The sequence below is a fragment of the Anomaloglossus baeobatrachus genome, chromosome 4, assembly GCF_048569485.1.
Source record: "Anomaloglossus baeobatrachus isolate aAnoBae1 chromosome 4, aAnoBae1.hap1, whole genome shotgun sequence".
Lineage (NCBI taxonomy): Eukaryota > Metazoa > Chordata > Amphibia > Anura > Aromobatidae > Anomaloglossus > Anomaloglossus baeobatrachus.
The window spans coordinates 664,494,429-664,521,292 of record NC_134356.1 but is presented as its reverse complement, the minus strand read 5'-3'; the positions used below and the strand labels follow the sequence as shown (position 1 = coordinate 664,521,292).

Below are 26,864 nucleotides of genomic sequence, written 5' to 3'. Positions count from 1 at the left end.
CAATTTTAACCATCTTCCCTGTCCCTAGTAAAGAAAAGCAGGCCCAAACCATGATGCTGCCACCACCATGTCAGTGGGGATGGTGTGTTCAGGGTGATGAGCTGTGTTGCTTGTGCGATTTTTGTACTTTTTGTGCCCAAAAAGTTTGATTTTGGTTTCCTCTGACCAGAGCACCTTCTTCCACATGTTTGGTGTCTCCCAGGTGGCTTGTGGCAAACTTTAAACGACACTTTTTTATGAATATCTCTGAGAAATGGCTTTCTTCTTGCCACTCTTCCATAAGGCCAGATTTGTGCAGTGTACGACTGATTGTTGTCCTATGGACAGACTCTCCCACCTCAGCTGTAGATCTCTGCAGTTCATCCAGAGTGATCATGGGCCTCTTGGCTGCATCTCTGATCAGTCTTCTCCTTGTTTGAGATGAAATATTTGAGGGACAGCCGGGTCTTGGTAGATTTGCAGTGGTATGATACTCCTTCCATTTTAATATGATCGCTTGCACAGTGCTCCTTGGGATGTTTAAAGTTTTGGAAATCTTTTTATAACCAAATCCGGCTTTAAACTTCTCCACAACCGTATCACGGACCTGCCTGTTGTGTTCCTTGGTCTTCATGATGCTCTCTGTGCTTTAAACAGAACACTGAAACTATCACAGAGCAGGGGCATTTATACAGAGACTTGATCACATACAGGAGATTATATTTATCATCATCAATCATTTAGGACAACATTGGATCATTCAGAGATCCGCAATGAACTTCTAGAGTGAGTTTGCTGCACTGAAAGTAAAGGGGATGAATAATACTGCACACCCCAATTTTCAGTTTTTTATTTTTTAAAAAAGTTTAAAATAAGCAATACATTTCCTTCAACTTCACAATTGTGTCCCACTTTTGTTGTTGATTCTTCACCATAAAATTTAAATTTTTATCTTTATGTATGAAGCCTGAAATGAGGAAAAAGGGTGAAGAATTCATGGGGGCCAAATACTTTCGTAAGGCTCTGTATAAATATATATATATACAGTATATATATATATCTATATATATAATTGCCTTATTCTGTCTGTCTGTCTGTCTGTCTGTCTGTCTGTCATGCTCCGAAATTGTGTCCTTACGGTGACACAAAGCTGATTGGCCGCTGGGCTCGCCATGGCCCCGCCCCCCCACACGGATTGGCCTCTCGCCCCGACTCTCTGCAGGCCCCGCCCCCTCACGCAATCCACGCTCGCTCTGGCCCAACTGACACGGGGCTCCGATTCCCAGGTGAGTACACACACATCAGATCACACTCACTCACACTCACTCTCACACACACCTCACACATCACAACATGCTGGGATATCGCTTGCTTCTACACCGGCTCCGTCAGGATCCCGGCAGCGCCAGACATAACCTTGCGATGCTGGGATCTTCACGGAGGCCGTGAAAGCTGGTAACCATTATACACATCGGGTAACTAAGGTCCCTTAGTTACCCGATGTGTATCATAGTTACCAGTGTACACCGGCTCACACTCTTACTCTCACACACACATCACATCGCATCCACACATCAAGGTCCTGCAGCTGCGGAACATACAGACACATAACAGCACACACATAACAGCACACACATAACAGCACACACACACACACACACATACACACACAAATCAGATCACACTCACACACACCTCACACATCACATCGCATCCACATACTCACAACATCCTGGGATATCGCTTGCTTCTCGGCGGCGATACTGTGCTGTTGTGATCTTCCAGGACCTGCGGGAGGATCACATGGCCAGAAGCATGTGATATCCCCGGATGTTGTGAGTATAAGCGCGTATGTGCGATATCGTCAGTGTCTGTGTGTGTGAGTGTATGCGATCGGGTGTGTGTGAGTGGATGCGATCGGGTGTGTGTGAGTGGATGCGATCGGGTGTGTGTGAGTGGATGCGATCGGGTGTGTGTGAGTGGATGCGATCGGGTGTGTGTGAGTGGATGCGATCGGGTGTGTGTGAGTGGATGCGATCGGGTGTGTGAGTGTCGGCAGAGGAGCACGGCGTGCTGGAGGAGGCTGGGAGCAGAGAGGCTGATCATGGGGAAGGCTGGGAGGAGAGAGGCTGATGCTGGGGGAGGCTGGGAGGGGGAGGCTGGGACGAGGGAGGCTGATGCTGGGGGAGGCTGATGCTGGGGGAGGCTGGAAGGAGAGAGGCTAATGCTGGTGGAGGCTGATGCTTGGGGAGGCTGATGCTGGGGGAGACTGGGAGGGGAAGGCTGATGCTGAGGGAGGCTGGGAGGAAGGAGGCTGGGAGGAGAGAGGCTGATCCTGGGGAAGGCTGGGAACGGGAGGCTGATGCTGAGGGAGGCTGGGAGGGGAAAGCTGATGCTGGGGAAGGCTGGGAGGACGGAGGCTGGGAGGAGAGAGGCTGATCCTGGGGAAGGCTGGGAACGGGAGGCTGATGCTGGGGAACGCTGATGCTGAGGGAGGCTGGGAGGGGAAAGCTGATGCTGGGGAAGGCTGGGAGGACGGAGGCTGGGAGGAGAGAGGCTGATCCTGGGGAAGGCTTGGAGAGGGAGGCTGATGCTGGAGGAGGCTGGAAGGAGAGAGGCTAATGCTGGTGTAGGCTGATGCTTGGGGAGGCTGATGCTGGGGGAGACTGGGAGGGGAAGGCTGATGCTGAGGGAGGCTGGGAGGAAGGAGGCTGGGAGGAGAGAGGCTGATCCTGGGGAAGGCTGGGAACGGGAGGCTGATGCTGAGGGAGGCTGATGCTGAGGGAGGCTGGGAGAGGAAAGCTGATGCTGGGGAAGGCTGGGAAGAAGGAGGCTGGGAGGAGAGAGGCTGATCCTGGGGAAGGCTGGGAACGGGAGGCTGATGCTGGGGAAGGCTGATGCTGAGGGAGGCTGGGAGGGGAAAGCTGATGCTGGGGAAGGCTGGGAGGATGGAGGCTGGGAGGAGAGAGGCTGATCCTGGGGAAGGCTGGGAGAAGGAGGCTGATGCTGGAGGAGGCTGGAAGGAGAGAGGCTGATGCTGGCGGAGGCTGATGCTGGGGAGGCTGGGAGAGGGAGGCTGATGCTGAAGGAGGCTGGGAGGAGGGAGGCTGGGAGAGGTAGGCTGAGAGAAGAGAGGCTGATGCAAACACACACACACACACACACGCGCGCGCGCACTGCACAACACACACCACACACACACACACACTGGGAACCACAAACAACTGCCCTAAACAGACACCCACACACACAGACAACGCTGCACACACACAACACCCAACACACAAACACCGCGGCACACACAAATATACGCACATACCGCACAACACACACATTGCACAAAACATACCTCCCCCCAAAACACACCACACACACACAAACCGCGCAACACACACACAACGCTACAGACACACAGCGCTCCACAAACAACGCAACACACGCAACACACATACAACACCGCTCTCACCCCCCGTCACACCCAGACAACACCCAGAACATGTACAGCGCCTACACAAACACTTGGTAACTACAGACAACAACATCTCTCTCTCTCTCTATATATATATATATATATATATATATATATATATAACAAAAATCATACATGAACTACACAATACGTAAATTCTAGAATACCCGATGCGTAGAATCGGGCCACCTTCTAGTATATATATATATATATATATATATATATATATATATATAAAAAAATTATATATATATATATATATATATATATATATATACACACATATATACATAAATCATATGAACTGATTTTCAAAACTTTCATAAAAAAAGAATCCAACCCGCCTCGTTCACACCATTTCCAAACAATTAAAGGAAGAAATCTGTACAAAGGCTTAGTAGTTTGAAAAAAGTTGTATAAATTTTATTAAGTGAAAAATACATATAGCATTACACGTTAAAAAATGTAGAGACAGGTGATGAGTACCACTAGATGGCGCCCTCACAGCACACTGGTATATAAATAGATATAGCAAAACAGTTCAGTGGCCAAAAGGTCACATAGAAAAACACCAAATGGCATCATAATAAAATCCACTGACTGGCAGGCATAGTCCGTGCTACAGCTGTAGAATACTATCACCAATATCCTTGCTTAGTGCAAATATAAATACAGGCACGGAATACCTGGTCACATAAATCTACCATACCTAGAGCGTGGTGTGAGAGTCCAGACCCGACCTATAGGTTTCGATAATCCTTCTTCCGGGGGTGGTCTCAGAGTAAAAGGAGCGTCCTTATAAATAAAAACCGTCCACTCATAGACCATGTAAGTCCGGGCCAATCAAAAAGGGCCTATTCAATAGGAATCCCCCAGACTCCCCTTTAATAATATCTATCATTGGTGAATAGCCCGAGATGCCGAGTTAAGCTCCGCCCCCATGATGACGCGGTACCGGAAGTCTCAAAGTGTAGGCACCGCGTCATCAGCCAGGAGGTGTGTCCACCGCGTCATACAGGGGAGTGGACATGTGCCGCACCATCCACCCATAAAGGCTCTTAGGTATGTATACCGCATGTAGCCGAGTGCCATGGCAACCAAACAACCATGGCAAATCCATGCGTCAGCAGCGCCCCCGTCATTGACAGAGGCCACAGCTCCCCCCCATTGATCCACATCCAATGAAGGTATAAAGGGGGCGGTTCCCAAATGACGGAGGCGTGCATATGACTCACAAAGCAAGGGGTGTGTCAATCATATAATATAGAGAGATACATCTTTTATATATATACATCATAAACATCACAGTATAGCTTAAAAGTCAGAACGATGTCTAGTATGTCAGTGTTGGCACTAAGTTGCAGCACATGTACACTAATTAAAGATATGACTATCATTCGTTCCCGGTTAACCATTTGTGGCACGCGAGCGGACGCCCGGGAAGCACCGCACCGCCGCGAGCGCGTCCGGCCACTGCCATGGCGGTCATATGGACGCGCACGGCGACACAGAGCAACCAGGGCGAACGCACGCGCGCACTGGTGCCGAGACGAATGTAGTCTCTAGATGAAAAAAGGGGGAGGGGGGGGGAAGGGGCGGGGGATCCGAAAAAATCCATATATAAGGGAGAGCGACCCACATAATCATACTATGCACATAAATGTTTCAAAAACCCTGTAAAGGAGACATATATTAGATAAACAGAGTTATGTTAAATGTATCCTGACAAATATCAGGTGGGACAGGCCCATGCATTCTTGCGATGATCTCATGGGTCACGAACTTCTCCAAAGTCGTATGTGGGCATTATAATAGGTCCGGAGTCACATGGAAATGAGGACGTGAATTAAAAATGAAAATATTAAAAAAGTTAAAAAAGAGGGCCAGACAGGTAAAAAAACACAAAAGGGCAATACATAGAGCTGCAGACTGATAATTTACAGATACACGAAGAAAATAGTTGTCCAGGATACTCTATAGAAAGGACACGAAGCTAAGACACTCATTCAGCCCATGGGGCTGTAGAGTCTTCAAGGTCCATATCCATTTAGTCTCACGCTGTGTGAGAAGGCGGCTAACATTGCTGCCCCGAATCCCGGTTATGATCTGATCGATGCCCCTTACCTTCAATAGGGTGTGGTCACAACAATGGTATTTCTTGAAATGCCTAAGTATTGTTTTTAGGCTTTCGATGTCTACCTCGTCCCTGGTGGCCTGAATGTCACGGACATGTTCTCTCACACGGACCTTCAAGGCACGTGTGGTCAGGCCGACATAGACGAGGGGACATGGACACACAGCATAGTATACCACAACCTTAGAGAGGCAATTGATTTTCTTCCTGATGGGAAATACTTTCCCATCAGACAAGGTAAATTCTGTCGCTGTTTCAATATTGGGGCATGCCACGCACGCCCCACAAGGTGAGCAGCCAAATCTCGGCCTCGGTGTAGCAGAGGCAGAGGACATAAATGGAAGGACACTTTTATCCTTTTTATTATAATGACTGCAAGTCAATATGTCCTTCAAATTCTTGGCCTTGCGGGCCGATGGCTTCTCAGATAGATATTTCTGAAGAATGGGATCGATAGTGAGTATAGACCAATACCGGGACATGACTTCTACCATCCGATCCCAGTGTGAGTGATACCTGGTGATCATTCTGACAATGTTAGCATTCTTAGTCCTACGTCCACCAAATAGCACTTCAACACGTGGGGAGTTCCTGGCTCTGTTGTACGCTTTTTTGATGGACCTATTGCTGTACCCGCGGTCACGGAATCTTTGCTTAAGATCCAAGGCTCTGGATTGAAAAGCAGAATCTGAAGAGCAGATTCGCCGTAGGCGAAGAAATTGTCCTATAGGGACCGCTCGTACAACATGTGGGCAGAAGTAGCATGTAAAACGGAGTTTACAGACGTGTCTTTGCGATATAGGTCCGTTTGCAGAAAGCCTGAAGTGTCACGTATGACCAGGACGTCTAGGAATTCAAGGGACGTGTCACTGTACTTATGAGTTAGCCGTATATTAATCTCATTATTATTCAGATTTTGTATAAATAAATTAAGATCTGGGATAGTCCCCTGCCAGATAAAAAAGATGTCATCGATGTACCGCGTCCAAAATGGGACGCGGTCCACCGATGACATCCAATCTGACAGGCGAAGGTCCCTCTCCCACAGCCCCAGGAATAGATTTGCATATGAGGGCGCAAAGGCTGCCCCCATTGCTGTACCCTGGAGCTGCAGGTACAGGGACCCCCCAAAAAAGAAAAAATTGTGGGTCAAGGCAAAACTCAATAGTTTCATGACAAAGTCCCTCTCAGTCCCAGACATGCCGGTCATTGAGAGGAAATATGAAGTCGCCTGTAGTCCGTCACGATGTCGAATGCTCGTATAGAGCGATTCGACATCACAAGAGACCAGCAGGGAGCCCTCCCCTACATAGATGGAGTCAATTTTTTGTAGGAAACTACTGTTGTCTCTTGTGTATGATGGAAGAGACTCAACTAAAGGCTTCAGCAAAGAGTTAATATAAATGCATACACGTTCAAAAAAATTGCCCACACCCGACACAATCGGTCTCCCAGGTGGCGTATTTACATCTTTATGTATCTTAGGTAGCAGATACAGCGTCGGTATCGTCGGCTCATCCACAGTCAGTGCATCGAACAGTCTCCTCTCTATGATCCCACAATCAACGGCGTCAGTCAATAGACAATGTAGTTCTTTTACAAATTTGCTAAGGGGTTAAAAGTGAGGCGTTGGTAGCATTCACTCACCCGAAGTTGTCTATATGCCTCTTTTTCATAGAGTGTGCACGGCAACACCACAATATTTCCGCCCTTGTCGGACGGTTTAATTACTATATCTTCTAATCTCCTGATCCTGTCGATGCAGCTCCTCTCCTCCCTGGTTAAGTTGTCATTGTGAATATTAGTGGGGAATTTAGAAAATTCCTCGGAAACGAGCCGCGCGAACAGGTCCACATTAGGACAGGCTGACAAGGGGGGAAATTTTTTTTTTTTTTTATTTGATCCGCAGCCGCGAAGGAATCTTACCTAGAGCACCGGAAGAATGTTCCTCAGACAACTCCTCCAAGATACGTAGGGCAGATTGTTCGCTCTCTGTTGGAAAACATTTTCGTAAGTCGTCGTCATGGAACCATTTCTTCAACATCAATGCTCGACCAAAGATATGTAGATCCTTCACGGCTGTAAATGGATCAAATCGTGAACAGGGTGAGAAAGTGAGGCCCCTAGCTAGAACTTCATTGTCTAGGACTGAAAATTTATGTTGGGATAGATTTATTACCTTTGGGGTACTGACCGATTTACCCACCCCTGGGGGTCTTTTGTTCTGATTGCCGGTCGTTTTTGGTTGTTGAAGTTGTTCCCCTTTTCTTCTACTCCCAAACCGCGTGGTCACAGGAGACAGAGACTGGTCCGACACACCGCCCGCAGATGAGACCGAGGACACCGACCCGCTACGTGTAAAGCGTGGTATTGGCTTGCGCCACCTGTACACCTTGAGCTGCTGGTAATCAGTCATGTCACATGCAATCTTTTTAGAGTGCGTCTCTCTAATGGATTTTTCCCATTCCTCAGAACTGGTCGCCATCGCTGAGTCAAAAGTCGCAATCTCCTCAGCCGTGGAGGTTGCCTTCAACTCCGAATAAGTAATGTCTAACTCTTTCTCCACTTCCTCCAAGGTCTTTGAATTCAGACCAACCAACAACTCCATAAGTTTAAGTGAACCGGTGGAACAGACTTCTTCCCACTTGCTAATAAAGGTCGTATCCTCCACAGGAAAAGAGGGAAATACCTGAATCCTTAATCCTCGAGGGACCATTTGTTTAGAAATGTATCCCTCGAGGAAGGCCCTGTTCCACCACACCTTCGTGCGCCTATGCAGAAGGCGCTTAACATTATTCTGCAGCTCAATGCGTCCCCTGTGTTCAGTACCACTACCATCAGGTAGGTTACCATCAAAAGCTCTACTACAAGCAAGTTTCCAGGAAATATCCCTGGTCCGGTAATCCATGCTTGGTATAGGACAAACCTGTGAAAATACACAGAAAATCATATAAACAACCAATACCATAACACACGAAAGCATTCGTGCCATAATCAGCATATGGAGAAAGCCATATACAGAGAATGATTGTAACGATTAAAGGAAGAAATCTGTACAAAGGCTTAGTAGTTTGAAAAAAGTTGTATAAATTTTATTAAGTGAAAAATACATATAGCATTACACGTTAAAAAATGTAGAGACAGGTGATGAGTACCACTAGATGGCGCCCTCACAGCACACTGGTATATAAATAGATATAGCAAAACAGTTCAGTGGCCAAAAGGTCACATAGAAAAACACCAAATGGCATCATAATAAAATCCACTGACTGGCAGGCATAGTCCGTGCTACAGCTGTAGAATACTATCACCAATATCCTTGCTTAGTGCAAATATAAATACAGGCACGGAATACCTGGTCACATAAATCTACCATACCTAGAGCGTGGTGTGAGAGTCCAGACCCGACCTATAGGTTTCGATAATCCTTCTTCCGGGGGTGGTCTCAGAGTAAAAGGAGCGTCCTTATAAATAAAAACCGTCCACTCATAGACCATGTAAGTCCGGGCCAATCAAAAAGGGCCTATTCAATAGGAATCCCCCAGACTCCCCTTTAATAATATCTATCATTGGTGAATAGCCCGAGATGCCGAGTTAAGCTCCGCCCCCATGATGGCGCGGTACCGGAAGTCTCAAAGTGTAGGCACCGCGTCATCAGCCAGGAGGTGTGTCCACCGCGTCATACAGGGGAGTGGACATGTGCCGCACCATCCACCCATAAAGGCTCTTAGGTATGTATACCACATGTAGCCGAGTGCCATGGCAACCAAACAACCATGGCAAATCCATGCGTCAGCAGCGTCCCCGTCATTGACAGAGGCCACACCTCCTTCCCATTGATCCACATCCAATGTAGGTATAAAGGGGGCGGTTCCCAAATGACGGAGGCGTGCATATGACTCACAAAGCAAGGGGTGTGTCAATCATATAATATAGAGAGATAAATCTTTTATATATATATATACATCATAGTATAGCTTAAAAGTCAGAACGATGTCTAGTATGTCAGTGTTGGCACTAAGTTGCGGCACATGTACACTAATTACCATAAAATTTAAATTTTTATCTTTATGTATGAAGCCAGAAATGAGGAAAAAGGGTGAAGAATTCATGGGGGCCAAATACTTTCGTAAGGCTCTGTATAAATATATATATACAGTATAAAAATTATATATATATATATATACATATATACATAAATCATATGAACTGATTTTCAAAACTTTCATAAAAAAAGAATCCAACCCGCCACGTTCACACCATTTCCAAACAATGTCTGCCAGCAGATCTGAGTGGTCTAGCTTTCCCTCCAGTTGGAGTTGCATTTCCTGTGAACACAAGCGTTATGTCCCTGCCCTTAAAGAAAAACTGCCATGTGAAAAAACACTATTTACCTTCATATATGGGGTTAATCTGTAGGTTAATAGCGTTTTGAAGTTGCCCGATGCCCGCACGTAGAGACGCAAGAGTAAATGTACTTTATTCCTCCTGCCAGTGTTTGGCTTACAGTCATAGGGGTGGCACCAGCGAGGGTTCAGTCACTGCGCACGACGGCTGTAACCATGAACCCAGCATTGACAGACAGCCGCTCTGCACTAGAGCTGGTTTTCAGTCAGCACTATGGACACGGTTACAGCCAATGTTCGCTATACACTGAGCGGTAACTGAACCTGCAGAGCCAGCACCCCTATGACTGGAAGCCAAGCAGTGCTGGGAGGAATACACTTAATTTCCTCCTGGAGCTGTACGTGCAAGTTCAAAACAATATTAACCTGCAGATTAACCCCATATCTGCTAGTTAATAGAGCGTTTTCACATGACAGGTTCCCTTTATAACTAAATGTTTCTCAACTAAGTTGGGATTGACATGTTGAAACATTTTGAGTATTTTTTTTTGTTTGTGCTTCGCTTTTACTCTGTATAGCTACTTGTTCTACCATGAATTCTGTCATAAAATGTGTTGCACTACATCCTACGTAAAATTATCTTTCCAATTATACATATGTTTAATGGTAATATTATAAAGAAAAAATATTGGTGTTTTGAGAGATCAAGCTTAAAAAATGCACATTTTTCAAAAGATTTCCAGAATTTGGGCCACTAGTGTAGATGGACAGGCTTCTCCTTTAGGAAACAGCAGTAAGGTTAGCTGAGTGGGCAGGAAGATGATTTCTCTCCTAGAAGGATGATTTCTCTTCCTTGGAAGAAACTGTTTAGTGTAGCTCGGTGAGCAGTCAGAACCTGGTGGAAAACTGCTTCTTGGACTAGTCATCTTGTCAGCTAATTAAACTTGTTAGCTAATTATACAGCACTCCGCTGATCCGTACCTGAATGAAAATGGTCCGTTCCCCTGCACCAAAGTTGAAATGTATTATTAGCTGGTATGATATTAATGGGCTTTCCATGAGTCCTCCTAATGGAGAGAGGGATGATCTCGCAACACTAAATTCCCAAATTGATGAAACCAAAACACAGGCAATATATTTAAAGTTTGGTCTGAGGTTGCCCCTCTCTCCCATTCTCTTCTCAACAGAACTGTTGGCGTGCAAGTATACAAATAAGAGGTATTGGGAATCCATCATAAATAATGTTTGTTTGCGGACAATATTTTTTAACCCCCAATTCCGCTCGTACAACCTTGCCTAACCTTTTAGCTCTCCGTGAGAAATGTGGATCACTTTCAGGTTTAAAAATTAACACCAATAAGTATTGCTTTGATCATAACCTTCTCTCCAGAAGAGTTTAAAGCCTTAAGCAGTTAGAGGTTCCCTTTCAACTGGTTCACTTTTAGGACAGAATATCTGGGTGTTTGAATCAGCCTTTAATATTCTCATTTTTTTGAAGGCAACTATACACCCTTAATCAAAGAACGTACCTCACTCCTAACTAATGGAAAGGATATCTCACTGTTGTGGATGGGGCTGTCAACATGACCCTTCTCCTAAAACTTTAATATCTGTTCAGAGTCTTCCCAGTCTCTATAACTTCCAACATCTCAAGATCCTGCAGAGTAGAATATTCACATTCACGATCAGACCTTGAATTAATACAGCCACTATCTTTACCCATAGGATACAAGGAAGACTGGGTGTCCCTAACATAACTAAATATTACTATGCAGCAGTTATAGCCCAACCCTTCCTTTTGCACTGGAAGTGTGATATTCCTTTATGGCTACTGCTGAAAATACCTGTGGATCTCCTCAGATTACCGAGGGTGGGACCTTATGTAGCACCCGTGAACTATTTGAAACTATGTGAAATATTTTAGCACATTGATCTTTTCTCATCCTCCTCTATTTGGCCTCTGATTCAACACAAACTATGTTTCAGGAGCCTCAAAACTACAATATTTCAACTGGTAGAGATTTAAAGGTTTCACAAACGTTTATCATGTTTTATCTTCCCTAGGTGTGATTCTTTTTACAGACGTTGTCTCTAAATATGACAAGTAGTGAAATATTTAGATCCCTACAGTTGAAACACCAGATTGGGAGTCTCCTGACCTATTATGAGCTAACCTGTAAATTGATCAATTCTAAGTCAATATGTTTAAACTCCCCTCTCTCTAAAGCTGGGTTCACACATAGCGACAGCGACAATGACATCGCTGTTACGTCACCATTTTCTGTGACGTAACAGCGACCTTGTAAGTCACTGTTATGATCGCTGCTTAGCTGTCAAACACAGCGACGCAGCAGCGATCATAACGTCGCTACATGTGCAGAGAGCAGGGAGCCGCGCACACCGCTTAGCGCTGGCTCCTTGCTCTCCTAGCTACAGTACACATCGGGTTAATTAACCTGATGTGTACTGCAGCTACATGTCACAGTGCAGAGAGCAGGGAGCCGCGCACACTGCTTAGCGCTGGCTCCTTGCTCTCCTAGCTACAGTACACATCGGGTTAATTAACCCGATGTGTACTGCAGCTACATGTCACAGTGCAGAGAGCAGGGAGCCGCGCACACTGCTTAGCGCTGGCTCCTTGCTCTCCTAGCTACAGTACACATAGGGTTAATTACCCGATTGTGTACTGCAGCTACATGTGCACAGAGCAGGAGCCGGCACTAGCAGCAAGAGCGGCGGAGGCTGGTAACGAAGGTAAATATCGGGTAACCAGGGAAAGGTCTTCCCTTGGTTACCCGATGTTTACCTTGGTTACAGCTTTCCGAAGCTGCCAGATGCCGGCTCCTGCTCCCTGCTCGCTTCATTTCGTCGCTCTCTCGCTGTCACACACAGCGATGTGTGCTTCACAGCGGGAGAGCGACGACGAAAAAATGAAGCAGGACATTCAGCAACGAGCAACGACCTCACAGCAGGGGCCAGGTCGTTGCTGGATGTCACACACACCGACAGCGACGGGACGTCGTTGCAACGTCACAGAAAATGGTGACGTAGCAGCGACGTCGTTGTCGTCATCGCTGTGTGTGACACCACCTTACGGGCTTGATCAGTCTCCTCCCATTACTAACACCTCTCCTACCTGGGAGTCAGACCTAACTAGAGAGACTGCAAAATGGGACTGGGCTTGGTGCCATATTCTACGTTGTTCAATCAATACTGTTAGGGGTACTTTGCACGCTACGACATCGCTAGCCGATTGTAGCGATGCCGAGCGCGATAGTCCCCGCCCCCGTCGCAGATGCGATATCTTGTGATAGCTGCCGTAGCGAACATTATCGCTCCGGCAGCTTCACACGCACTTACCTGCCCTGCGACGTTGCTCTGGCCGGTGACCTGCCTCCTTCCTAAGGGGGCAGATCGTGCGGCATCATAGCGACGTCACACGGCAGGCGGCCAATAGAAGCGGAGGGGCGGAGATGAGCGGGACGTAAACATCCCGCCCACCTCCTTCCTTCCTCATTGCAGGCGGGACGCAGGTAAGGAGAAGTTCCTCACTCCTGCGGCTTCATACACAGCGATGTGTGCTGCCGCAGGAACGAGGAACAACATCGTACCTGTCGCTGCAGCGAAATTATGGAAATGACCAACACTACACAGATCACCGATTTTCGACGCTTTGGCGATCGTTTATCGGTGCTTCTAGGCTTTACACGTTGCGATGTTGTTACCAGCGCCAGATGTGCGTCACTTTCGATTTGACCCCGACGAGATCGCAGTAGCGATGTCGCAATGTGCAAAGTACCCCTAACTATAGGATCAGTGAAGAAAATCCTTATAAGATGGTATATGATTTCAACCTAAATCACCAAGGCTCTTCCAGGTTGATCTCCCATTGTCTCCGAGAGTACTGCATATAAGAAGACATGTTACATATTGAGGGTCGTGCCCTAGGCTGACCAAGTTATGAGGGTATGGTTGCATTTTCTCGCCATTCTATACTGACCTCTCTAAGAATTCCAGTGAAGCCCTTTTATATTTTAAAACAACCAGAGTTAAAACCTACCAATGGAAACATCTTTCATATGTGTTTTAGCTGCTAAGCAAATTATTGCTGAAGCATGGAAGAAACCCGTCACCCCATTTCACAAGGTGAACTCCAGACTAGGTAGTTTTTTTTTTAAAGGGATTATCCACTACTAGGACAACATCTTCTGATTCCACGTGTTTCACCCAGGTAAAATAAAAAAGCTATACTCCTCTCCGTGGCTGATGCTCTTCCAGTGGTGTAGGGACTTTCGTTCCCAAGGTTCACATTATGTTGTGATTTTACGTGAGTCTCCGAGTCCAATCATATACAGTAGTTGGCATCTGTCTCCCCGCGTTCGACCCATGAGTAATAAACATGAAGTGAGCTTAAGCCGCAGAGCTCAATTCGTGTTGATTAACTAATATGTCCCAAGGCAGGGAGACAGAAGCAGGCGGTGATTGGACACGGAAACTCGGGTGACGTCACAATGTTACGTCAGTGTTAGCCCAGGAACACGAGTTTCGACACCACTGGAACGGCATCAGCTGCAAAGATGAATATTGGCTTTTTTATTTTAGAGGGGAGAAAGATGTGAAATCAGAAGATGTTGTCCTAGCAGTGGACAATCCCTTTAATCTTTGTAAAGCTAACCTGTATTCTTACAAATGTTGATAACAAATTCACCAAATTCTGATCGCCATAGGTCACATGCGCTCATCCGCAACTTGCAATTGATGATTTGGTTTTATAATCCCTATACCACAGTCTCCCTCCCCTGTAAAATTCTTGAACATTACTTGTGATGAGCTTTCTAGCTTTACATTGTTAAAAAACCCGTTGTCATTCTCATTCTACTTTGATATAAAGTTTTGTCTGAGCGTGAGGGATACAGCAATCCAGATTATAGGTGCAAAACAGGAAAATAGGTCCACAGCAGATTGCTATCCAAAATTACCGTAGAGCATAGTGATGAAAACACAGAAACATGCAGCATTATGGAGAACTTTGGGGATGAGCATGTGAATGTGTATAATACTATACTGAGTTACAGTAGTTTAGGGAAGTTTTAAAATCAAATTTCCATTTGGGGTGATCTCTGCCCTCTAATATAATCACAAGGTTTTTATTAAGGTAATATGTCACCACTTTGACCTTTTTAAATTGTTAATATAGGCATACAGGTTAGAGAATGCTGAAAAAAGCCATACCTGTCTGCCTCATCTCAGATGCCTTGTTGTGGAAAAATCATCTTTTATCACTTTATGTAAATGAGCTCTTCCAGGCTATGGGGCGGATGCTGCTTGGAAGATAACTATGCCTCCAGAGATTATTTTAAATAAAAAGGGTGTTACCAGAGCGGCGCAAGTAACTGGTACAGAACAAGAGAAATTACATTTGTCTTCTTTCAAACACATTATTTGCAGCTCCCTGGGCTCCGCTTCATTGCAAAAATATTGCAACACTGCCTGAAGGCCGAAGCTGTGAGGCACCTGCAGAAGTGTCACTAAGGCCTAAAACACACGGCATCAAAATCGGAGAGGGTGGAATGCGATAAAACATCGCGTTCCACTCGGACCAATATTAGCCTATGTGTCACCGCACATGAGCGATTATTTTCTCAGCCCTAATCGGACCGAGAAAACAATCACAGCATGCTGCGACTGTAATGCATTCCTGGTTTCTCTCGCACCCATTCAAGTCTATGGGGCGAGAGAAAAATCGCACTGCACTCGCAGTACACCGGTGTACCGTGAGTGCAGGGCGAGAATGGCAATAGCCGGCTACGGAGGAGAGAGGGAGAAATCCCTCCCTCCTGAGTGCCATCCCCCCCCCCCCGCAGCTGAGGTCCGATCACATGATCGGACCTCAGTCACAGTGACACTACCATGACACTCGGCTCCCGCTGTGCTGCCAGCGTGAGCCGAGTGTCATGCGAGGATCACAGTAGACCCCGTGTGGCCCCAGCCTTATAATTACACACAGCTCTGCAGTGAGAACAGAGAACGGCCATCACACATCTCACTGGTAACACCCCTTTTATTTAAAATAATTTCTGGAGGTGGAGTTATCTTCCAGGCAGCATCCGCCCCATAGCCTGGAAGAGCTCATTTACATAAAGTGATAATAGATGATATTTGAACAACAAGGAATCTGAAATGAGATAGACAGGTATTCCTTTTTTCAGCATTTGAATTACCTGTATGTCCATATTAACAGTTTAAAGAGGTCAAAGTGGTGACAGATTCCCTTTAACTGTAAATGGGGCTTTACACGCTATGATATCGTTAATGAATTATCGTCGGGGTCACGTCGTTAGTGACACACATCCGGCGTCATTAACGGTATTGCAGCGTGTGACACTTACCAGCGACCTTAAACGTCCTCCAAAGTGGTTAAAATCGTTCACCATGGAGAGGTCGTCCTAAAACCAAAAATTGTTAATGGTTGTTTATAGATGTTGTTCCTCGTTCCTGCGGCAACACACATTGCTGTGTGTGACACCGCAGGAGCGAGGAACCTCACCTTACCTGCGTCCCGCCCGCAATGAGGAAGGAAGGAGGTGGGCGGGATGTTCGTCCCGCTCATCTCCGCCCCTCTGCTTTGATTGGCCGGCCGGTTAGTGAAGTCGCGGTGACGTCACCGTGACGCCGAACGCACCTCTCCTTTGAGGGAGGGATTGTTTGGCAGTCACAGCGACGACGACGACCAGGTAAGTGCGTGTGACGCTGCCGTAGCGATAATGTTCGCTGCGGCAGCGATCACATGATATCGCATGCACGACGGGGGCGGGTACTTTTGCGTACGATATCGCTAGCAATTGCTAGAAATATCGTAGCGTGTAAAGCCCGCTTAACTGTCCTGACAGGGAGATAGGGATGGAAAATCACGAGTCGTTTACAGAACAGGCCTTTTTGGTACAGTTTTGTTACAGATTGCAACCCAAATCTGCATCTCTATCTTCATGCCAGTTATGCCAGCAAAGTATATGAGAGTTTTGAAGTGTTGTGCACAAGTTGCTTATTTTTTTACTTTCAGATTTGGTGCAGAAAATAAACTGCACCATGTCAATTGTTGGTGCGTTTTTTTTCCCTACGTTTTTTAGCCCTTCCACACTTCATTGAAAAAATGAATGACACAAAAGCACACCAAAAAATGCACCAAAACGCATGCAGTTTTTGATGGTTTTTTTTCTGCCAGAATGTGCGTGCACACATACTTTAAAGAGGACTAAAAATGTCAGAGAAAACAGGAGCACAACCATCTATGATCTTCTATGGGGAAATATAAAAGTTCTCTACCTAATCTGTCAAAAGTTATGATGTAATGGTGAAAGTATTTGGTAGTTAAAAGTTATTTTTTAGCAAACTCTTCTCTTTTGCAGAATAACATTTGGGCTTCAGTGTATTCTACTAATTAAATATATAAATCAAATGCAAGTTAATTATATAGTAGCTGCACCATATGACTCACCGGGAGAGATTTGTGAATATTGAGGACCGAATTCTCGCCCAGAGCAGCTTGTACTTGAAGAAAGTTAGTCTTTAAAGTGCGGGGAGGGTGATGCATGTATTGATCTCTATGGAAATATTAGACCACATTTATTAAAGTGTTGTAACAGAAACGGCTAGGTTATCCACAGCAAACAGATTGCAGCATTCATTTCTAAATGTTTTCTATGGGCAACACAGACATGTTTGATAAGTGTGTCCTACTGTATCTTCAGTACTTGTAAAACATTTTAGGCAGGTGTGTAGGAATGTTTTAAAAAAAATTGAAGTGTCAGATTTTATCAATTATCAAAATGCAAAGTGAATGAACAAAAGAGAGATCTAAATAAAATCAGCATTTGGTGTGACCGCTCATTGCCTGTCAAACTGCAACAAAGCATCACTTCTACTAGATACTCTTGCACAATTTTTTTTTAAATAAAGAAGGTTGTTCCAATAATCTTGGAGAACTAACCACAGATCTTCTTTTTATACAGTACAGACCAAAAGTTTAGACACACCTTCTCATTCAAAGAGTTTTCTTTATTTTCATGACTCTGAAAATTGTAGGTTCACATTGAAGGCATCAAAACTATGAATTAACACGTGTGGAATTAAATACTTAACAAAAAAGTGTGAAACAAATGAAAATCTGTCTTATATTCTAGGTTCTTCACAGTAGCCACCTTTTGCTTTGATTACTGCTTTGCACACTCTTGGCATTCTCTTGATGAGCTTCAAGAGGCAGTCACCGGAAATGGTCTTCTAACAGTCTTGAAGGAGTTCCCAGAGATGCTTAGCACTTGTTGGCCCTTTTGCCTTCACTCTGCGGTCCAGCTCACCCCAAACCATCTCGATTGGGTTCAGGTCTGGTGACTGTGGAGGCCAGGTCAAATGGCGTAGCACCCCATCACTTTCCTTCTTAGTCACATAGCCCTTACACAGCCTGGAGGTGTGTTTGGGAGTCATTGTCCTGTTGAAAAATAAATGATTGTCCAACTAAACGCAAACTAGATGGAATAGTATGCCACTGCAAGATGCTGTGGTAGCCATGCTGGTTCAGTATGCCTTCAATTTTAAATAAATCCCCAACAGTGTCAGCAGCAAAGCACCCCCACACCATCACACCTCCTCCTCCATGCTTCACGGTGGGAACCAGGCATGTAGAGTCCATCCGTTCACCTTTTCTGCGTCGCACAAAGACACGGTGGTTGGATCCAAAGATCTCAAATTAGGACTCATCAGAGCAAAGCTCAGATTTCCACTGGTCTAATGTCCATTCCTTGTGTTCTTTAGCCCAAACAAGTCTTCTCTGCTTGTTGCCTGTCCTTAGCAGTGGTTTCCTAGCAGCTATTTTACCATGAAGGCCTGCTGCACAAAGTCTCCTCCTCACAGTTGTTCTAGAGATGTGTCTGCTGCTAGAACTCTGTGTGGCATTGACCTGGTCTCTAATCTGAGCTGCTGTTAACCTGCGATTTCTGAGGCTGGTAACTCGGATAAACTTATCCTCTGCAGCAGAGGTGACTCTTGGTCTTCCTTTCCTGGGGCGGTCCTCATGTGAACCAGTTTCTTTGTAGCTTTTGATGTTTTTTTCCACTGCACTTGGGGCCACTTTCAAAGTATTCCCAATTTTTCAGACTGACTGACCTTCATTTCATAAAGTAATGATGGCCACTCATTTTTCTTTACTTAGCTGCTTTTTTCTTGCCATAATACAAATTCTAACAGTCTATTCAGTAGGATTATCAGCTGTGTATCCATCAGACTTCTGCACAACACAACTGATGGTCCCAACCCCATTTATAAGGCAAGAAATCCCACTTATTAAACCTGACAGGGCACACCTGTGAAGTGAAAACCATTTCCGGTGACTACCTCTTGAAGCTCATCAAGAGAATGCTAAGAGTGTGCAAAGCAGTAATCAAAGCAAAAGGTGGCGACTTTAAAGACCCTAGAATATAAGACATATTTTCAGTTGTTTCACACTTTTTTGTTAAGTATTTCATTCCACATGTGATAATTCATAGTTTTGATGCCTTCAATGTGAACCTACAATTTTCAGAGTCATAAAAATAAAGAAAACTCTTTGAATGAGAAGGTGTGTCCAAACTTTTGGTCTGTACTGTATGTGCTTGCTGTTTCTTTACCTGCTCTGTGGGTGTAGTTTAGCAATTCTAGATATTTTGACTGATTCATCAATTGTGTTTTTTTAACACATTACAAAGTTTGGCAAAACCACTCCCAGTATTTTGGCTTAATATTTGCACCACTCTGCGAAACATGCAACATTTGACACCAAGAAATCACAAAACAGTTCAAGACTGGTAAAAAACACCACTTTTGACTTTTCACCAAATTCATGAATCACGTGCGCCATTTTGAAGAATTTTGTGCTGAAAACAGCAACTAATACAATAAGACAAAAACAGAAAATGACTTAAAAACCCCCCAAAAACATAAAAAATTAATTAGGGTCTATATGATCAGGCAGAAGAATAGTCAGAAAATAGCCACGGTCTCTAAAATTAAAATCACTGGAACAACAGGAATGTGAACCAGGTAAGGCAAAACTTAGAACTGGCAATTGGAAAACAGGGATTAAGGAGCCTATTTAGAGGAGAGACCACCCAAAGCTCATAGTTAGGAATTAGTACTAAACAATAAAGGAATAAACCCCCAAGCTGCCTACCTGTAAGTCCCATTGAATAAAAAATGACTGCCGTGTTGCCGTCCTGCTTCTCCCACAATGAAGGTGCAGCCCACCCAGCAAAATAATCTAAAACAAAGGGGGCAGATGCCAACATAAATGTTAAACTTACATCAACAGAAAATCTATGGTTTGTTTTCCAAAATATTTTAAACAGCTTTCCTGTCCAGTTTTTTTTCAAAAGCTGTGAGGGATTGAACCTAGAAGAACTGATTATTGTATGTTTTTGTAAATGCAAAAGGGTGGTCACCAAATATTGTTTTCTTTTTTGTTCCTTCACTTTGCATTTTGTTAATTGGTAATAAAGTAATGCGAGCGTCACATGAGATGAGCTATCGCGCGATGCATCGTCGGGGGTCACGGTTTTCGTGCCGCACATCCGGCATCGTTCACGACGTCGTCCCGTGTGACACCTCCGTTAGACGCAGAATCGGTTACAAATCGTCAGTCGTGTACATGTCGCTTATTTTTTAAAAAAATGTTTATTTTTCATGGCGCCGGTTGTTCATCATACCTGGGGTAGCACACATTGCTCCGTGTGACACCCCGGGAACGATGAACACAGCTTACCTGCGTCCCGCGGCTCCCGCCGGCTATGCGGAAGGAAGGAGGTGGGCGGGATGTTTACGTTCCGCTCATCTCCGCCCCTCCGCTTCTATTGGCCAGTGGCTGTGTGACGTCGCTGTGACGCCGAACGTCCCTCCCCGTTCAGGAAGAGGATGTTCGCCTCCCACAGCGAGGTCGCTCTTCTGGTAAGTCCGTGTGACGGCGGTTTAACGACTTTGTGCGACACAGGCAGCAATTTGCCCGTGATGCACAAACGACGGGGGCAGGTACGATCGCTCGCGCGATCACACAATATATCGTACCGTGTGACGTCCGCATTACACTTCTTTAAAACATTTTTACTTTAAGCCATTTTATTATGCCTGCCTACAACGTTTACCCAGTTCAATATATAGCAGTTTCTATGGACCAACATCCCTTTTTCAGCAGTGCATATTCCAAATATTAATAAATTTTAATAAAAAAGTTAGCGCTGCTATATGAATCCTGTATATAAGTTTCTGTTCGGATTCAGATGCAATTTCCAATACACCTTCAAATGATCAAAAAGATAAATAGTACAATAATAAGGTGAACAAACCTCTTCGATCATGGAAATAAAAGCAATACAAATAGACCAGTCAATACAAAATCATGGGTGAAGGCCACAAATGCTACGACCATGCTGAATATATTTTTTAGTCTGCATTAAAACCAACACTTTCTCTAATAAGTATTCCAAAGAAATTCACATTCATCACTGTCTTACTGTGCATTTGTCATTCTCAATCCATGTCATCTGTTTTGCTAATCATGATATCCAAGCAAGAGCCTTATCTCCCTTCCCCAAGGGCAGTGCCACTTGTGCAGCCAAGGACAAGTACACATCACCTGAACCACCCTGGACCTTCTGTGCTTGGATGAGGGAGAGGGGTGGCATTACCAGCACTAGTAGGGAAGCCACACTATGAGGTCGAGCTCATTTTTAGATCCAACAATCTGTACAAGTTACGGTAACATCCTAAATTATCTTTATTGAAGTCGGAGCTATTTTGTTCTAATGCAAAGTGTCAAAGTTAATAAACGATAAAATTCCACCAGCTTCATGGGGTTTTCCCCTATTCAAAATGTATCACCTATTCACAGGATAGGAGATTAGTGTTAGATCACTGGGGTTCCCATCGCTGGGACTTCCGTGTCCCCCATTTAAATGGAGCAACACAGCCTAGCGTGCACAATGCTGATCCCTTGAAATTCTATAGGACCGATCAAAGTCCCAGTATTGGGTCCAGAGCGATCTCACACTTATCTCCTACAGTTGCAGTCACCACTATTTATCTCATATTGCAAATTAGCTGCATTATCAAAATGTATTTTCTTGTGTTTGCAATAAGTCTATGAAACCAGAACAATGTAATTATCTCAAACCAACTAATATAACAAGTGGTTTCTACGAATTAATCAGAAAATACCTCAATTACTGACTACTGCAGTCTCAGAAATATTCACCCCTCCATGACAAGCATCTTTACAATTTAGTAGAGCTCCTCTGGCTGTTATGACCTGCTGCACACATGATACATAATCAGCTTCTGGCGGAATCCCCAGGAATATTAGCCCAGTCCTCATGAGCAATGGCCTCCAGGTCACTAATATTCTTTTGATTGAGTTCTGCAACCACTTCTTCAAAAGCCCCCAAAGATTTTCTATGGTGTTCAATGCAGATGGTGGTTATGACAGTCACTCCAGAATCTTCCAGGACTTCTTCTAAAACCAAGCCTTGGTGGCCTTTTGGGTGTGCAAAGGATCATTATCCTGTTGAAAGGTCCAATGATGCCTAAAGGCCCTGTTACACGCAACGACATCGCTAACGAGATGTCGTTGGGGTCACGGAATTCGTGACGCACATCCGGCCTCGTTAGCGACGTCGTTGCATGTAAAGCCCGCTTTAGCTTCAGTTTCCTCAGAGAAGGCATGACATTTTTCCTAGAGTTTCCTATATCCATCTTGTCCTCAACTTGCTGCAAGTTTCTAGTGCCGGAGGAAGAAACACAACTCCAGAGCATCAGTGAACCACCCCAATTTTTCACTGTAGGCATAACTTTAGGCAGGATACTCTTTCCAGCAAATGCTTCACTGTTCCTTCTCCAGACATGTCGCTGATCCATAGGCCCGAAAAGTTCCAGTTTTTATTCATCAGTTCACAGAATAATCTGACTTTTCTTGTGATTTTGTGTCAAGTAGTTTGACACATCTTGCAGTTCAGATTTGCAGACATTCAGCGTTTACTATGCCCCTTATTTGCAATTTGAACACTGTTTCTGCCCAGGGGCAGACATATCATTGGTCCAAGTTGTGCAGCCACACAGGGGCCCAGGAGGTAAAGGGGCCCATTTATACCCCCAAAGCAGTAGAACTTGTGCAATATTATGGGCGATTTAACTGCAAAAGGGCCCCTGACTTTGAGCTTCTGAACTCTCCTTCCAGCTGTATCTCTAGGAACATTCAATGTCTTTTGTATCTTTTTGTATCCTTTTTCTTGATTGTACAAAGAAATGATTTATTCTCCTAAAGGTGTTGTTAAACTAACAAAAGTACATTTTAATCAATAGGTCTTGGAATATTTAGAAGATTCACAATTGTATGTGTTTAAAAACAAAATATGCATGTGCTGAGATAAGCATGTAAAAGTGCGCCTGCTGTATACTATGTAATTAGTTGTGTCCAACCATGCCAAGGGGAGGATATACACTGGTGTCATAGGCAGCTGCTTCTTTGTGTCAGGTAACACATTTCCAGGCTTGTTTGTTTTATCCAATGAAGACGTATATCTGGTGTTTCACGAGTCCTTTGAGGTCTTCATAAATCAAGTCATTAAGTGGTCGGCCTGCGGGCAGCCGGACAACTGAGCTTAATATAGCATACCATTATACAATAAGGGTGGGCTCACACTGGCGTCATCTGAGTGCAGTCTGAAAGATGCAGAGACAGATAACGGAGAATATGGAGAGATTAATATTTCCTTCTCCTCAACTGTTCTCCCATTCTCGCATGCGAGAGAATCGGAGCACAGTAGAATGACACTCAACTCACGCTCGCAGCAGAGATCAAGCCGAGTTCTCTTGTATCGCCTGCTATAACGCTAGTGTGATCCTGGCCTAAAACCAAAGACATCACTGAGTGCTGCCCCAGCTTCTCTTTCTTTTGTGCTTTTCATCTAAGGACATGCTACTTCACCAAACTTTTGACTAGTTTCTTAAGGCCTAAGCCACACGACGAGAAAATCTGTGAGAGTGGAGTGTGATAAAACATCGCATTCCACTCGGACCAATTTTACCCTGTGTGTCAGCACACATGAGCTAATTGGACCGAGAAAACAATCGCAGCATGCTGCGACTGTAATGCAAGACTCTTTTTTCTCGCACCCATTCAAGTGAATGGGGTGAGAGAAAAATCGCACTGCACTCGCGGTACACCGGTGTACCACGCATGCAGAGCGAGAATCGCAATAGCCAGCTACGGAGGAGAGAGGGAGAGAAATCCCTCCCTTCTCTCCTCAGAGCCGGCCCGCCCCTCCGCAGCTCCAGCCCGCCCCCCGCAGCTGAGGTCCGCTTGCAAAGTCGGACCTCAGACGCAGGGACACTAGCATGACACTCGGCTCCTGCTGTACTGCCAGCGTGAGCCGAGTGTCATGCGAGCATCGCATTAGTGTCCCGGTGTGGCCCCGGCCTTACTCTGAGGCTGCACACAGGACGTCTCAGGTTTCCACTGTAAGGCCTAAGCCACACGGCATGAAAATCAGTGCGAGTGGAGTGCGATAAAAGAATCGCATTCCACTCGGAGCAATATTAGCCTGTGTGTCAGCACATATGAGCAATTATTTTCTCAGCCCTAATCGGGCCGAGAAAACAATCGCAGCATGCTGCGATTGTAATACAAGACCTTTCTCTCGCACCCATTCAAGTCTATGGGGCAAGAGAAAAATCGCACTGCACTCGCGGTACACCGGTGTACCGCGAGTGCAATGCGAGAATGGCAATAGCCGGCTACGGAGGAGAGAGGGAGATAAATCCCTCCCTCCTCTCATCAGAGCCGGCCCGCCCTTCGTCAGCTGAGGTCCACTCGCACGGTCGGACCTCAGTCGCAGGGACACTCGCATGACACTCGGCTCTGCTGTACTGCCAGCGTGAGCCGAGTGTATTGCGAGGGGATCGCAGTAGAGCCCGTGTGGCCCCAGCCTTATGATAAGTTGTCTGCTCAGTATAGGTGTCCGGATTGCCACTGAGTTCTTGTGTCACTGACCTGATTTATTTAGATGAGCTCACAGGACCTTTCAAATAGCAGATACACTCGCTCCTTTGATAAAACAAACAAGCAGAGAAATGTGTAACCTCACACAAAGAAGCAGCCTGTGACGTCAGTGTATTCACTTACGTTTCCCCCTTTCCTAGAAAGTCTGTATGTGCAGCCATCGATGCAGCATTTCTAAATTTTCGGACAGTTACACATGACACAGTAGGGGCGCATTTAAAGCTTATCTCAGCACAGGAAAAAAAATTGTATACACATCCAACTGTGAAATTTCTAACACTACCAGAAAACCTCTTATTTATTGCTATATGTCCCCATGTAAAAAAAACAGCCTATCCTCCCTTTCGATGGCGGCGCTGAGTCTCCCAGGGTTCACTCACATGACATTATTTTGCCATATGAGTACTGCAGCCAATCAGCTGGTGATTAACTCCCCCTTCATCAGACGTTACTGACATTCAGAGCCATTCAGAGAGCAGCAGCAGCGCTTACTTCCGATTGTCTGTTTCATCCATGGAAGTGAGAGTTAAGCAGACGCTGATGGGCTGCAGTGGTCATTTGGCATAATAACGTCACGCAAGCCCTGAGAGGACTAACGCCGCCATCACTGCAATAGCCCAGCACCAGAGGGGAGTGCAGGATGTGTTTATATTTTATGTCATACAGGGGAGAATATATCAATTTAAAAGTGGTTGCCCGAGTAGTGGATAATCCCTTTTTAATATTTCAAGATCATTTGATTAAAATATAACTTTGCTTGTGGCACAACTCCTCTGTAGTTTTGGACCACTCTCTTAACAACCCCAAAATATTAGCGAAGTGTAGGCCATTGCCCATGAAGAATGGGCTAAGATTCTTCAGGAATAGTGCCAGAAGCTGGTGTCTGTCTAGGCATCACGTATTCAGCAGGTTATACAGCCAGAGGGCCTCTACTAAGTATAAATGATGCATGTTATTAAAGAAGTGAATAACTCCAGTGGCACTTTGTGATGATTTTATAGAAACAACTTGTAATATTAGTTGTGTTTTACTATTTTATTTACATTGTTCTGGTATGGCTGGTTTATTGAAAACAGAAAGAAGTTTGTAAATTATGTTAAAAGAAAATAAATAAATATTGCACGGATTGAATAATTATGATTGCAGTTGTCTCCTTTGAAAAGATGATACGTTTTGAATATTAATACAAAGCTATTACCTCCAAAAATGCTATTTAGCTGCAGATAGAGTGTGAATCTGCAGGTAAATAACATTTTATCCATGGTTTGCTGAGGTACTGGAAATGTGGCTGCAGTGAGAAAATTATATTTTATCCACCCTGCAGCCGCTCGCGTCCAGTCATCGGAGTGGTGCTGTAGCTGTTACAGTCACCACTCACTACACAGTGGGTGCATTCTAATCGCTCTAGCTACACAATGATTGACTGCCTGGTCTGCACACACATGCTGCTCATACATGCTCCACATATGCTGCACACACATGCTGCACATATATACTGCACATACAAGCTGCTCAAACATGCTGCACATACAAGCTGCTATCACATGCTGCACATACAAGCTGCTATCACATGCTGCACATACAAGCTGCTCACACATGCTGCACATATATACTGCACATACAAGCTGCTCAAACATGCTGCACATACAAGCTGCTATCACATGCTGCACATACAAGCTGCTCACACATGCTGCACATATATGCTGCACACACATGCTCCTGACACATGCCGCACAGACATGCTGCACACACATGCTGCACACACATACTGCACACACATGCTCCTGACACATGCCGCACACACATGCTGCACACACATGCTGCACACACATACTGCACACACATGCTCCTGACACATGC

At 45.0% G+C, this 26,864-nt stretch overlaps 1 protein-coding gene and 1 long non-coding RNA gene across 11 annotated transcripts in view; one reads left to right on the top strand and one right to left on the bottom strand.

Annotated features, from left to right (window-relative positions):
* Positions 1 to 26,864, bottom strand: part of LOC142304337 (uncharacterized) — a 170,641-nt gene that overhangs the window by 12,720 nt on the left and 131,057 nt on the right. Inside the window, exon 3 of the long non-coding RNA XR_012753084.1 lies at positions 17,424 to 17,529. This is a non-coding gene — a long non-coding RNA (uncharacterized LOC142304337). The remainder of the gene's footprint in view (positions 1 to 17,423; positions 17,530 to 26,864) is intronic.
* CACNA1A (calcium voltage-gated channel subunit alpha1 A) overlaps positions 1 to 26,864 on the top strand; it is a 405,981-nt gene that overhangs the window by 330,786 nt on the left and 48,331 nt on the right. The window lies entirely within an intron of this gene.